At 45.8% G+C, this 14676-nt stretch overlaps 1 long non-coding RNA gene across 1 annotated transcript; it reads left to right on the forward strand.

Annotated features, from left to right (window-relative positions):
* Positions 1 to 2174: 2174 nt before the first annotated feature.
* Positions 2175 to 13467, forward strand: LOC144606326 (uncharacterized). Its single transcript, XR_013548939.1, has 4 exons — positions 2175 to 2338; positions 9906 to 10196; positions 11144 to 11269; positions 12105 to 13467. It is a non-coding gene; the product is annotated as an uncharacterized LOC144606326 (long non-coding RNA).
* Positions 13468 to 14676: the final 1209 nt, after the last annotated feature.

Genomic DNA, 14676 nt, shown 5'->3' on the forward strand with positions numbered 1-14676 from the left:
TCTAGTTAAATATTATTATACTCTGCTTTCTAGTTAAATATTATTATACTCCGCTGTTTAGTTAAATATTATTATACTCTGCTTTCTAGTTAAATATTATTTTTATTTTTTACAATGTTGAAAGCAATTAGTCCGAAGAAGGGTCTCGACCCGAAACGTCACCCATTCCTTCTCTCCTGAGATGCTGCCTGACCCGCTGAGTTACTCCAGCATTTTGTGAAATAAATACCTTCGATTTGTACCAGCATCTGCAGTTATTTTCTTACACAGTCCTATTGATGTAATCTGAAAATTACTGAATTCTACAGTTCACATTGCTGCAAAAGTCTTTCATTTCAAATAGAATCTCCAATTTTAAGAATAATAAAGCATTACAAGACTACATGTCAGTTGTTAATGTTAATTCCCACGGTGCCAAAATGCAGATATAGATTTTTGTGTTGTGTAAAACTGCTGGGACATTATTGAACTGTGCTTTATTTATAATAAATTTAATCAGGCTGTCAAATAAATGAAGGTACATTTGCATTGCTTTAATGATTTGCTATTGATTTCTCTCTTAGGAATTGCATTTCTATTATGAAACCTATTTGTGAACTTTACAACACGCTTAAATTGACACCAATTAATTTGGTAAGAATTATAAATTGGTCCTAGCATTTAGGATGGCGCTAGTGTACTTAGTGATTGCTGGTCGGCGCGGATTCGATGGGCCGAAGGGCCTGTTTCCGTGCTGTATCTCAAAACTAAAATAAGGTAGGAATTTCTATTTTTGTAACTTCTAAAATATTACAAACTAAATGCGCACATTAGATTCCACGATGGAAATAATTATATTGCATATTTTCGTGTTAATGTTCATTGAAATAAATTGACCTTCAAACCTGTACGCCTTTGGAGTGTGGGAGGAAACCGAAGAGCCTGGAGAAACCCCACGCAGGTCACGGGGAGAACGTACAAACTCCGTACAGACGGCACCCTCTGCATGCGCTGTAAGGCAGCAACTCTACCGCTGCGCCACCCTCTGCCATATTTATTTACATTACGTGCATCTTACAGTATTAACAAGCACAGGCCTATGCAAATGAAAATGAATGTACTTTAAATTAGTATACTCTGGACTGTGCAGTTGTGAACAATATTACTACATTGGTGGGCGGGGGAGGGGGGTATTGTTAATGCTGTTTTGGGCCCATTATATAAGCAATTAGTTCAGTTCAGTTCAATTCAGTTTAGTTTATTGTCACGTGTACCGAGGTACAGTGAAAAGCTTTTGTTGCGTGCTAACCATCCAGACGAAAGACAATACACGATTACAATCGGGCTGTCCACAGTGTACAGATACATGACAAAGGAATAACGCTTAGCGAAAGGTGAAGCCAGTGAAGTCCGATCAAAGATAGTCTGAGGGTCTCCAATGAGGTAGATAGTAGTTCAGGACTGCTCTCTAGTTGTTGATAGGACAGTTCAGTTGCCTGATAACAGCCGGGAAGAAACTGTCCCTGAATCTGGAGGTGTGCGTTTTCACACTTCTGTACCTCTTGGCCGATGGGAGAGGGGAGAAGAGGGAGTGGCCGGGGTGAGACTGATCCTTGATTATGCTGCTGGCCTTGCTGAGGCAGTGTGAGGTGTAGATGGGGTCAATGGAAGGGAGGTTGGTTTGTGTGATGGTCTGGGCTGCGTCCACAATTCGCTGCAATTTCTTGCGGTCCTGGATGGAGCTGTTCCCAAACCGTGCTGTGATGCATCCCGATAAAATGCTTTCTACGGCGCATCTGCAGAAGTTGGTGAGAGTTGTCGGGGACATGCCGAACTTCCTGAGCCTTCTTAGGAAGTAGAGGCGTTGATGTACGTAGATTATTGTTATTGAGATATTGTTGCTATGCTGTGCTGATTATAGCAAAATGTTGACTCTAAGATAATGTTCAACCAATTTATTAACGTCTGACATTTAAATGTCTGCATTACAAACATTTTGTGCAATCGATTTCTGGACACTGGTTATTGATGTGTAGAGTTGAGAGTGAAATCTCATGACTTACCGAAAGCAAAGATATTGGCATTTGTAATGGCAGGGAGCCATTTTGTCATTAGTCCTGATGTCAATGGATAACCTGCACGACCTCAATCGATAGTTCCAAAACTTTATATTCGATGAACAAAGTACACGAAGGGTGGCCGGTGGCACAGCGGTAGAGTTGCTGCCTCACAGCCCCAGAGACCCGGGTTTCATCCTGACTACGGGCGCTGTCTGTACGGAGTTTGTACGTTCTCCCCGTGACCTGCGTGGGTTTTCTCCGAGATCTTTGGTTTCCTCTCACACTCCAAAGACGTACAGGTTTGTAGGTTAATTGGCTTGGTACAAGTGTAAATTATCCCTAGTGTGTGTCGGGTAGTGTTAGTACGCAGGGACCGCTGGGCGGCGCGGACTCGGTGGGCCGAAGGGCCATTTAGAACGGAGATGAGGAAGAACTTTTTCAGTCAGAGAGTGGTGAAGGTGTGGAATTCTCTGCCTCAGAAGGCAGTGGAGGCCAATTCTCTGAATGCATTCAAGAGAGAGCTGGATAGAGCTCTTAAGGATAGCGGAGTCAGGGGGTATGGGGAGAAGGCAGGAACGGGGTACTGATTGAGAATGATCTGCCATGATCACATTGAATGGCGGTGCTGGCTCGAAGGGCTGAATGGCCTACTCCTGCACCTATTGTCTATTGTCTATTGTTTGCACACTGTATCTCTAAACTAAACTAAACTAAACTAAATTAAACTTGATTAGTAGAGATGCAGAATCACACAAACAGTCTGTAGAAGGGTCCCGACCCGAAACGTCACCTACCCATTTTCTCCAGGGATGCTGCCTGACCCGCTGAGTTACTCCAGCACTTTGTGTCTTTTCCCAACAAACGTATGCTGCGTGTGGATGTGGATTGAGACTGATTATTAGAGGCGACATTCATTGTTCGGTCAGAAAAAAAAAACTGTGCAGCGTGGACGGCTCGATTGTAATCATGTATTGTCTTTCCACTGACTGGTAACCACGCAACAAAGGCTTTTCACTGCACCTCGGTACACGTGACAATAAACTAAACCCAGACTCAAAGATTGCAGAGTTTTGAGTCTGAAGAAGGGTCTCGGCCCGAAACATCACCCATTCCTTCTCTCCTGAGGTGCTGCCTGACCCGCTGAGTTGCTCATTTTGTGTACATCTACAGAGTTTTTGTGTACATCTACAGAGTTTTAAGCCATAGTTATATTTATTCCAACTCAGATTCGTGCAATATTCTACGTGAGATTCAATAAATAGTGTGTGAGAAGCTGAGCTATCCACAGAACTTGTGATGTTTCCCAATCAAACCTTTGTTTATGGCACTCATTTACAATAAACCTTTTTTTGGGGTGCAAGAACACTAATAACTACCTCTTAATTGCCTTTGAATGGATATTTATTTTTAATTTACACAGAACTGATTACCGCACACAGATGTAACTAGGAAATCGTTTTGTGCAGCTTAATGAGGCAATTTTCAATTAATAAAATTGGGTTAGTCACATGTTCTAGTCTGATTACTGATTAAAATGCATAATTGATGTGACATTTTCAGCTGCCTCAATCAACCTGTATAGAGTTAAATAAAAGCAGTTTCTTAAAACCAAAGATTGACACACAAGATGCTGGAGTAACTCAGCGGGTCAGGAAGCATCTCTGGAGAGAAGGAATGGGCGACGTTTCGGGTCGAGACCCTTCTTCAGACTGATGGACAGGGGAGACAAGAGATGTAGACGGTGATACAGAGAGAGATATAGAACTAATGAATTAAATACATGAAAAATATGACGATGATCAAGGAAAGGTGGAGCCCACAATGGTCCATTGTTGGCTGTGGGCTAGGTGATAACCAGTTAAACAGACAGTGAAACTCAACGGGATGATAGTGAAACTGGTATGATGGCTTGGGTGGGGGTGGGACGGAGAGAGGGTTACTTGAAGTTCGAGAAGTCAATGTTCATACCGCTGGGGTGTGAAGCTGCCCAAGCGAAATACGAGGTGCTCTTCCTCCAATGCGTGTTGGCCCGCACTCTGCCAGTGGAGGAGGCCCAGGACAGGAATGTCAGTGTGGGAATGGGAGGGGGAGTGAAAGTGTTTGGCAACCGGGAGATCAGGTCGTGGGTGGCACCTTGGCACAGCTTGCCTTGGCTTTAGTTTAGATTAGTTTAGAGACACAGGCCCATCAGTCAGAGAGTTGTAAATCTGTGGAATTCACTGACTCAGAAGGCAATGGAGGCCAATTCTCTGAATGCATTCAAGAGAGAGCTAGTTAGAGCTCTTAAGGATAGCGGAGTCAGGGGGATATGGGGAGAAGGCAGGAACGGGGTACTGATTGAGAATGATCAGCCATGATCACATTGAATGGTGGTGCTGGCCTGAAGGGCCGAATGGCCTCCTCCTGCACCTATTGTCTATTGTCTATCGAGTTGAATGAATTGAATAGAATACTTTATTGTCATGTGTGACGGGCGGCACGGTGGCGCAGCGGTAGAGTTGCCGCCTTACAGCGAATGCAGCGCCGGAGACCCGGGTTCGATCCCGACTACGGGCGCCGCCTGTACGGAGTCCGTACGTTGTCCCCGTGACCTGCGTGGGTTTTCTCCGAGATCTTCGGTTTCCTCCCGCACTCCAAAGACGTGCAGGTTTGTAAGCTAATTGGCTTGGTATAAGTGTAAATTGTCCCTAGTGTGTGTGGGATAGTGTTAGTGTGCGGGGATCGCTGGGCGGTGCGGACTCGATGGGCCGAAGGGCCTGTTTCCGCGATGTATCTCTAAAACCGCGCCGACCAGCGATCCCGTCACACTAACACTATCCTACACTGACTAGGGACAATTTACATTTACACCAAGACAATTAACCTACAAACCTGCACGTCTTTGGAGTGCGGGACGAAACCGAAGATCTCAGAGAAAACCCACGCAGGTCACGGGGAGAACGTGCAATCTCCGTACAGACAGCACCCGTGGTCAGGATCGAACCCGGGTCTCTGGCGCCGTGAGGCAGCGACTCTACCGCTGCGCCACCGTGCTGTCTGTGATTGCTGTTGGCTGCAGTAAATAGTCACGGTCTACCGCCAAGTCAAAGACAATAAAATGGACTCTGTGGTTTAGTGAGATGAGTCAGTCGATATCAGTCCAACACTCATGGCTGTCTTGTCAGTAGAGAACAACTGTGTACTCAGCTGTCAACTGAAAGGTCACATTTCAATATCCTGTAGTTCCAAGGATGAGTCAAGCAAACGTTGTACAGACGGCGCCCGTGGTCAGTATCAAATTTGGGTTTCTGGCGCTGTGAGGCGGCAACTCTACCGCTGCGCCACCGTGCAGCCCATAATACGCCCTTAATATATGCAAAAATAATCTCACAGTGCATTTGCAATTTGCGTAAGGCACCAGTAAACTATTTAACTATTGAGGTACAATGTTCATAAACTTCATTGAATTGGAAGACACAGTGTGGAAACAGGCCCTTCGGCCCGCCTGGTCCATGCCGACCATCGGTCACTCCTTCGTTCACACCGGTCCTGTGTTATCCCACTTTCTCATCCACTCCTCCCACGCAAGGGGCAATTTACAGAGGGCCAACTTACCCGCGACCCTGCTCGACTTTGTGATGCGGGAGGAAGCCAGAGCACACGGAGGAAGCCCACGCGGTCACTGGGGGAACGCTCAAACTCCACGCACAGACGGCACCCGATGTCGGGGCCGAACCCGGGTTTCAGGGCGCTGCGAGGCTGGCAACACTACCAGCTGCGCCACCGTGCCGCCCCTAACGTGGACAGTGAAACGTGGACTTTTGGCAGGGAGACAACACATTTAGAACGCAGCTGAATAATCTCCGCAGCATTGAAATGCTCTTCCATTCAGGGGCTGCCCGCAACATATTATTATGAGGACGAGATAAGGCTGATCTTGAAGAAGCATTTGGCCTTGACCTTCTCCATCAAAATGGCAGCCGGCATCGTCAGAGACCCACACCACCCTGGCCACACTCTCACTGACCCACACCACCCTGGCCACGCTCTCACTGACCCACACCACCCTGGCCACGCTCTCATCTCACCCCTGCCACCGGGAAGAAGGTACAGGAGCCTGAAAACCATAACGTCCAGGTTCAGGAACAGCTTTTTCCCTACAGCCATCAGGCTGTTCAACACTACAACCTCAAATAAGCTCCGAACTGCATAGACTTGAGGGCATTGTTATTGTCTTTTTGCACTATTATTGTTTATTTGTTTTTATTTGCATGTGTGTGTGTGTGTGTGTGTGTGTGTGTGTGCGTGCGCGCGTGTGCGCGTGTGTGTGTATGTGTGTGTATAAATGTGTGCGTATATGTACATAGAAACATGGAAACAGAAAATAGAGCAGGAGGAGGCCATTCGGCCCTTCGAGCCAGCACCGGCATTCAATATGATCATGGCTGATCATTCAAAATCAGTACCCCGTTCCTGCTTTCTCCCCATATCCCTTGATTCCGTTAGTCCTTAGAGCTACATCTAACTCTCTCTTGAAAACATCCAGTGAATTGGTCTCCGTGCCTTCTGTGGCAGAGAATTCCACAGGTTCACAACTTTACACACACTGAACTTTTTTTTCCTCGTTTATTATATTGTTTACGGTGGACTGTGTTTACACATTCTGTTGTGCTGCTGCAAGTAAGAATTTCATTGTTCTATCTGGGACACATGACAATAAAACACTCCTGACTCTTGATTCTTACCTGTATAAGAAAATAACTGCAGATGCTGGTACAAATCGAAGGTATTTATTCACAAAATGCTGGAGTAACTCAGCAGGTCAGGCAGCATCTCGGGAGAGAAGGAATGGGTGACGTTTCAGGTCGAGACCCTTCTTCAGACTGATGTCAGGGGGGGCGGGACAAAGGAAGGATATAGGTGGAATCAGGAAGATAGAGGGAGATCTGGGAAGGAGGAGGGGAAGAGAGGGACAGAGGAACTATCTAAAGTTGGGCAGCTTGCAGCCCAGCGGTATGAACATCAAAGGTATTTATTCACAAAATGCTGGAGTAACTCAGCAGGTCAGGCAGCATCTTGAGAGAGAAGGAATGGGTGGCGTTTCGGGTCGAGACCATTCTTCAGTCTGAAGAAGGGTCTCGACCCGAAACGTCACCCATTCGTTCTCTCCCGAGATGCTGCCTGACCTGCTGAGTTACTCCAGCATTTTGTGAATAAATACCTTCGATTTGTACCAGCATCTGCAGTTATCTTCTTATACTACGGTATGAACATCGACTTCTCCAACTTTAGATAGTTCCCCTCCTCCTTCCCAGTTCTCCCTCCATCTTCCTGTCTCCACCTATATCCTTCCTTTGTCCCGCCCCCCTGACATCAGTCTGAAGAAGGGTCTCGACCCAAAATGTTACCCATACTTTCTCTCCCGAGATGCTGCCTGACCCGTTGAGTTACTCCAGCATTTTGTGAATAAATACCCTTGATTCTTACCTTACGACTGTCTGAAGGTTTTGAAGGATGGTTCTCGTCTCTTCGTGAAAGTGAACTTTATTTTTCAAACCGTGTATTTCCATGGAGGCTTCTCAGGCAAAGTTTTAAATGCCCATCTGCGGCAGTTGCTAGGGTTTCCTGATGAAACTGATTGTGGAAGAGTCATTACAATCAGTCATCCCTCCTTGTTTGAAATGAGAATTGTGCATGAACTGCAGGCTCTTCGCCAAATGATGAGATCAAATCAAGGTAAGCAGGGAATACTATCGAGCAGGTACTGCAGTCTGAATGAATGATCCCAGAACAATGCCATCAATTTTCAGACAAAGCCATCGACTACAAAGCAAAATCTAGCCACATTTTAAGCAGAATAAGTGAATCAAATAAGTGAATCAAAGAAATATTATTTTAAAACATACTTTTTTTTAACCGGCTTCACCTTGCACTAAACGTTATTACCTAACCATGTGCCTGCACACTGTGAATGGCTTGATTGCAATCATGTATTGTCTTTCCGCTGACTGGTTAGCACGCAACAAAAGCCTTTCACTGTACCTCTCTGTACACGTGACGATAGACGAAACTAAACTGAAACCAAGCTAAACTTTTGCTCATTAAAAAGCAGGAACGGGGTACTGATTTTGGATGATCAGCCATGATCCTATTGAATGGCGGTGCTGGCTTGAAGGGCTGAATGGCCTACACCTGCACCTATTTTCTATATTTCTATATTTCTATATTTCTAAAGCCTTAAAGTAGAGACATGGAATGCAGCAGGGATGACACCCAGAGTTCTGGAACCTTATTGATGATGTGATAGCATGCACCCATCATTGTAACAGAAAATTGGATCTACTGTTAACGAAGTTAGACTTGTGCATAATCATCTCATTTTGTTTGTCACCTAATTAAGTCTTTCTGAGCTCCATTCTGTGCAAGACCTCGTTTTACTGTCGGTCAAGTTTCTGTGCAAGATCTCGTTTTATTGTTAGTCAAGTTTCTGCAATGGCGATATTTTACTGTCAAGGTTCTGAGTAATCTTGTCATCTGAAAATGTAAAAGCAGTACCAAAGTCATACTTGGTAGATCGGCTTAGACCAACCGTTCTCCTGATGTGTAACCCTACCAACTCCGCGTGACCTTTCCATTCTGCTCCTACAATCTCCATTTGTCATAGCAAACGAAGAGAGAGTATAGACACAAGGAACTGCAGTTGCTGGTTTACAAAAATAGACATAAAGTGCCGGAGTAACTGAGTGGGTCAGGCAGCATCTGTGGAGAAAATGGATAGGAGACGTTTTGGGTCTTGCACAGGATATTTTAAGGCAGAGATGGATATATTCTTGATTAGTACAGGTATCAGAGGTTACGGGGAGAAGGCAGGAGAATGGGGTTAGGAGGGAGAGATAGATCAGCCATGATTGAATGGCGGAGTAGACTTGATGGGCCGAATGGCCTAATTCTACTCTTATTAGACAATAGACAATAGACAATAGGTGCAGGAGTAGGCCATTCAGCCCTTCGAGCCAGCACCACCATTCAATGCGATCATGGCTAATCACTCTCAATCAGTACCCCGTTCCTGCCTTCTCCCCATACCCCCTCACTCCGCTATCCTTAAGAGCTCTATCCAGCTCTCTCTTGAAAGCATCCAACGAACTGGCCTCCACTGCCTTCTGAGGCAGAGAATTCCACACCTTCACCACTCTCTGACTGGAAAAGTTCTTCCTCATCTCCGTTCTAAATGGCCTACCCCTTATTCTTAAACTGTGGCCCCTTGTTCTGGACTCCCCCAACATTGGGAACATGTTTCCTGCCTCTAATGTGTCCAATCCCCTAATTATCTTATATGTTTCAATAAGATCCCCCCTCATCCTTCTTTATGACCTTATGACCTTACAGTGCCCGAGACCCGGGTTCGATCCTGACTATGGGTGCTGTCTGTACGGAGTTTATACATTCTCCCTGTGACCTCATGGGTTTTCTCCGGGTGCTCCGGTTTCCCCCCCACTCTCCAAAGACGTACAGGTTTGTAGGGTAATTGGTTTTGGTAAAAATTGTAAATTTCCCCTGGTGTGTAGGGAGGGTAGGATAGTGCTAGTGTATGGTGATCGCTGGTATACATGCGCGAACTCGGTGGGCCACAGGGCCTGTTTCCGCCCTGTATGTCTAAAGTCTAAAGTGAAGTCTAAACAAATAGGCTTACTCCCATTGTAGCATAACAGTTCGAGAGAAAACCTCTTATTGAGAGATCTCATAATGAGGTATGTTACAGAGTCAAGTCTGTAGTCTAGTCTGAAGAAGGGTCTCGACCTGAAACGTCACCCTGTTCCTTCTCTCCGGAGTTGCTGCCTGTACCGCTGAGTGACTCCAGCACTTTTGTGTCCATCTTGTTTACAGAAGGATCCTTCAGAAGTCTGATCACAATATACACAGTACACACTGTACTCGGCATTATCTCCAGAGTGGTACTTCAACAGATGAATATCTAACTCAGGGAAGTAAGTGTACCAGTGCGTCGTTGCTGGCAAAGTCGATCGAGTATATTGGACAAGATGGGTTCAAGTAGGAAGAAAGTGCAGATGCTGGTTTAAACCAAAGATAGGCAAAAAAATCTGTAACACGAGAGGGAGTCTAGAGATATGGAAGAGAAAGGTGTGAAAACGACAGATCAAAGCAGACGATGATAAGGTAATGTCGAATGTTTATGTTAAATTTTATTTTATGTGGCTGTGTGTCTTGTTGCTTTTTACTTAGTATGGCTGTATGGTAACTCAAAGTTCACTGTACCTTAATTGGTGCATGTGACAATTAAATTGAATCTTGAATCTAATATTTATGTGCAGGAAGGAACTGCAGATGCTGGTTTCAACCGAAGAGAGACACAAAATGCTGGAGTAACTCAGTGGGACAGGCAGCATCTCAGGAGTGAAGGAATGGGTCGAATGGCCTACTCCGAATGGCCGACTCCTGCACCTATTGTCTATTGTCTATTGTCTATTGAAGCTGCATTAATAAGTTGATTTTTAGACTCATTTGGTTATGAATATCAATAGTTTAGAGATGCAGCGTGGAAGCAGTCTCGTCAGCCCACTGAGTGCACGCTGACCTTCGATAACCCGTGCACTAGTTGTATGTTACCCCACTTTCACATCCTACACAAACTAGGGAGAATTTAGGAAACAATGAATCGACAAATCTGTAGTTCTTTGCTGGGTGGGGGGAAACTGGAGCACTTGGAGAAAACCCACCCAATACTCTGACTTATAATTACCAGAAAACAATGAGTTCTCCAGTGAAACAATATACTATCAAAGGCATGAAGGAGTTTACTGTTTTATTCTTCGAAATACTCCGATAAACACGTCGAGACTGATCTCAGTTCAGGTCAGTTTAGTTTATTGTCACGTGTACCGAGGTACAGTGAAATGTTTTTTGTTGCGTGCTAACCAGTCAGTGGAAAGACTATACATGATTACAATTGAGCCATTCACAGTGTGCAGATACATGATAAGGGTATGAATCTTAGTGCAAGATAAAGCCAGCAAAGTCCGATCAAAGATAGCCCGAGGGTCACCAATGAGGTAGATAGTTGGTATTACTACTAGTGGCGTAACGGTAGATCTACTGCTTTTCAGCGCCAGAGTCCTGGGTTCGATCCTGACCACGGGTGCTGTCTGCACGGAGTTTGTACGTTCTCCCCGTGACCTGCGTGGGTTTTCTCCGAGATCTTCGATTTCCTCCCACACTCCGAAGACGTACAGGTTTGTAGATCAATTGGCTTGGTGTAAGTGTAAATTTTCCCTAGTGTTTGTAGGGTCCCTTCCCCCCTGGGATAAATAAAGTTTTATTGTATCGTATCGATTGTGGTGGGATCGCTGGTCGGCACGGACTCGGTGGGCCGAAGGGCCAGTTTCCGCGCTGTGTCTCTAAATGAAACAGCTTACAATGCTTAAAAACCTTAAAATGCGTTAGGCTTCATAAAGCCAAAGTGAAGAAAAATGTCATCCCAAGTTATAGGCCACAAGAAACCATTTATTTTGCTTAACAACCATATTAAATGTACACAAAGGAAAATCTCTCAGTTTAACGGCAATATTAGACGTTACGCTCTGTTGCAACCAGACGGCACGGTGGCGCAGCGGTAGAGTTGCTGCCTTACAGCGAATGCAGCGCCGGAGATCCGGGTTCGATCCCGACTACGGGCGCTGTCTGTACGGAGTTTGCACGTTCTCCCCGTGACCTGCGTGGGTTTTCTCCGAGATCTTCGGTTTCCTCCCACACTCCAAAGCCGTACAGGTTTGTAGGTTAATTGGCTTGGTGTTTGTGTAAATTGTCCCTAGTGGGTGTAGGATAGTGCTAGTGTGCGGGGATCGCTGGTCGGCATGGACCCGGTGGGCCGAAGGGCCTGTTTCCGCACTGCATCTCTAAACTAAACAGCTTAAAAAACTTAAAATGCGTTAAGCATCATAAAGACAAAGTGATGAAAAATGTCATCCCAAGTTAAAGACCACAAGAAACCATTTATTTTGCTTAACAACCATATTAAATGTACACAAAGGAAAATCTCCCAGTTTAACAGCGGTGTTACATTTTCAGCTCTGTTGCAGCCACTGTTCAGTCAGATTCATTACCGTTGAATCCTCTGCAGATGACGGACGAAGCAAATCTTCAGGAGGACTGCTGTCTGCAAGGGAAATCAATCAGAGACGCATTTCTGTTGCCAGGTCATTACTGCTCTGCAGGCATTTAATGACACAGCTTTTTCTAATGTTTCCTACTGAAGTGAGTTTTCAGTGTCTGTTCCATCAGTGGGAATTAAGTTGCTTCCAGAATGAGCCAACATCAGGCCGATACGTTCATAAGTTTATGTGACAGGAACAGAATTAGGCCATTCGGCCCATCGAGTCTATTCCGCCATTCAATCATGGCTGATCTATCTCTCTCAACCCCATTCTCCTGCCTTCTCCCATAACCCCCCAAAAAAATTCCCTAGTGTGTGTAGGATAGTGTTAATGTGCGGGGATCGCTGGGCGGCGCGGACTCGGTGGGCCGAAGGGCCTGTTTCCGCGCTGTATCTCTAATACAATACAATACAATACAACCTCTGACACCCATACTAATGAAGAATCTATCTATCTCTGCCTTAAAAATATCCATTGGCCTCCACAGCCTACTGTGGCAAAGAATTCTACAGATTCACCATCCTCTGACTAAAGAAGTTCCTCCTCATCTCTTTCCTAAAGGAACGTCCTTTAATTCTGAAGCTGTGACTGGTCCTAGACTCTCCCACCAGTGGAAACATCTTCCCCACATCCACACTATCCAGGCCAATTCCATCAATATTGGTGGAACTTGCTGATTGATTTGCAGGAACTAGGTACCACTCACCTTGTGTATTGTGTTACACAGTTGGAAAGGTTACACAGATTTACAAGGATGTTGCCAGCACTTGAGGGTGTGAGCTATAGGGAGAGGTTAAACAGGCTGGGACACTATTCCTTGGAGCGCAGGAGGATGATGGGTGTCCTTATGGAGGTGTATAAGACATGAGAGAAACTTTTTCAGTCAGAGAGTTGTGAATCTGTGGAATTCTCTGCCTCCGAAGGCAGTGGAGGCCAATTCTCTGAATGCATTCAAGAGAGAGCTAGATAGAGCTCTTAGGGATAGTGGAGTTAGGGGGTATGGGGAGAGGGCAGGAACGGGGTACTGATTGAGAATGATCAGCCATGATCACATTGAATGGCGGTGCTGGCTCGAAGGGCCGAATGGCCTCCTCCTGCACCTATTGTCTATTGTCTATTGAGAGGAATAGATCGGGTAGATGCACAGTATCTTGTCTAATGTCTTTTAAATGTTGCGATAATACCTTCCTCAACTACCTCCTGTGGCAGCTCGTTCCAAATACCTCCCAACCTTTGTGTAAAAAGGTTATCCCTCGGATTCCTATTAAATATTTTCCCCCTCACCTTAAACCTATGTCCTCTGTTTTTTGTTTCCCTCTCTCTGGCTAAAAGACTCTGTTCATTGACCCTATCTAGAGTGAAGAAAGATATAGAGTGCAGAATATATACCGATGAGTCAAAACATTACGACCACTGATAGGCGAAGTGAATAACATTGATTATCTTATCATCATATCATATCATATATATACAGCCGGAAACAGGCCTTTTCGGCCCTCCAAGTCCGTGCCGCCCAGCGATCTCCGTACATTAACACTATCCTACACCCACTAGGGACAATTTTTACATTTACCCAGCCAATTAACCTACATACCTGTACGTCTTTGGAGTGTGGGAGGAAACCGAAGATCTCGGAGAAAACCCACGCAGGTCACGGGGAGAACGTACAAACTCCTTACAGTGCAGCACCCGTAGTCAGGATCGAACCTGAGTCTCCGGCGCTGCATTCGCTGTAAAGCAGCAACTCTACCGCTGCGCTACCGTGCCGCCCGGTCACCCAATGGCACCTGTCAAGGGGTGGGATATATCAGGCAGCAAGTGAACAGTCAGTTCTTGAAGTTGATGTGTTGGATGCAGGAGAAATGGGCAGGAGTAAAGACCTGAGCGACTTTGACAAGAGCCAAATTGTTATGGCAAGACGACTGGGTCAGAGCATCTCTGAAACGGCAAGGCTTGTGGGGTGCTCCCGGTCAGCAGTGGTACCACATTCTCCAGATCTCAATCTGATCGAGCATCTGTGGGACGTGCTGGATGGACATGTCCGATCCACGGCGGCTCCACCTCACAACTTCCAGGACCTGAAGGATCTGCTGCTAATGTTTTGGTGCCAGATACCACAGGACACCTTCAGGGGTCTGGTAGAGTCCATGCCTCAGCGGGTTGACGCTGATTTGGTGGCACACGGAGGACCAACACCATATTGGGCAGGTAGTCATAATGTTTTGGCTGATCGGTGCAGCTTCTAGGCTGCGTGGGGAACGAAGGTTGCGGAGTGAAAGTTCTAATGTCGGCCGTGAGGTAGGTGGGAGAATCAGGGCGGCACTCTGAGCTGATGGGAAGACCGGGCAGACGTCTGACAAAGGAGGGGAACAAGCTGTTCCGAGCCTGGCGGTTCTTGCTATTGAGGGCGTGCAGCGTAGGTTTACTAGGTTAATTCCCGGAATGGCGGGACTGTCATATGTTGAAAGACTGGAGCGACTAGGCTT

The sequence above is a fragment of the Rhinoraja longicauda genome, chromosome 26 (genome assembly GCF_053455715.1).
Source record: "Rhinoraja longicauda isolate Sanriku21f chromosome 26, sRhiLon1.1, whole genome shotgun sequence".
NCBI lineage: Eukaryota > Metazoa > Chordata > Chondrichthyes > Rajiformes > Arhynchobatidae > Rhinoraja > Rhinoraja longicauda.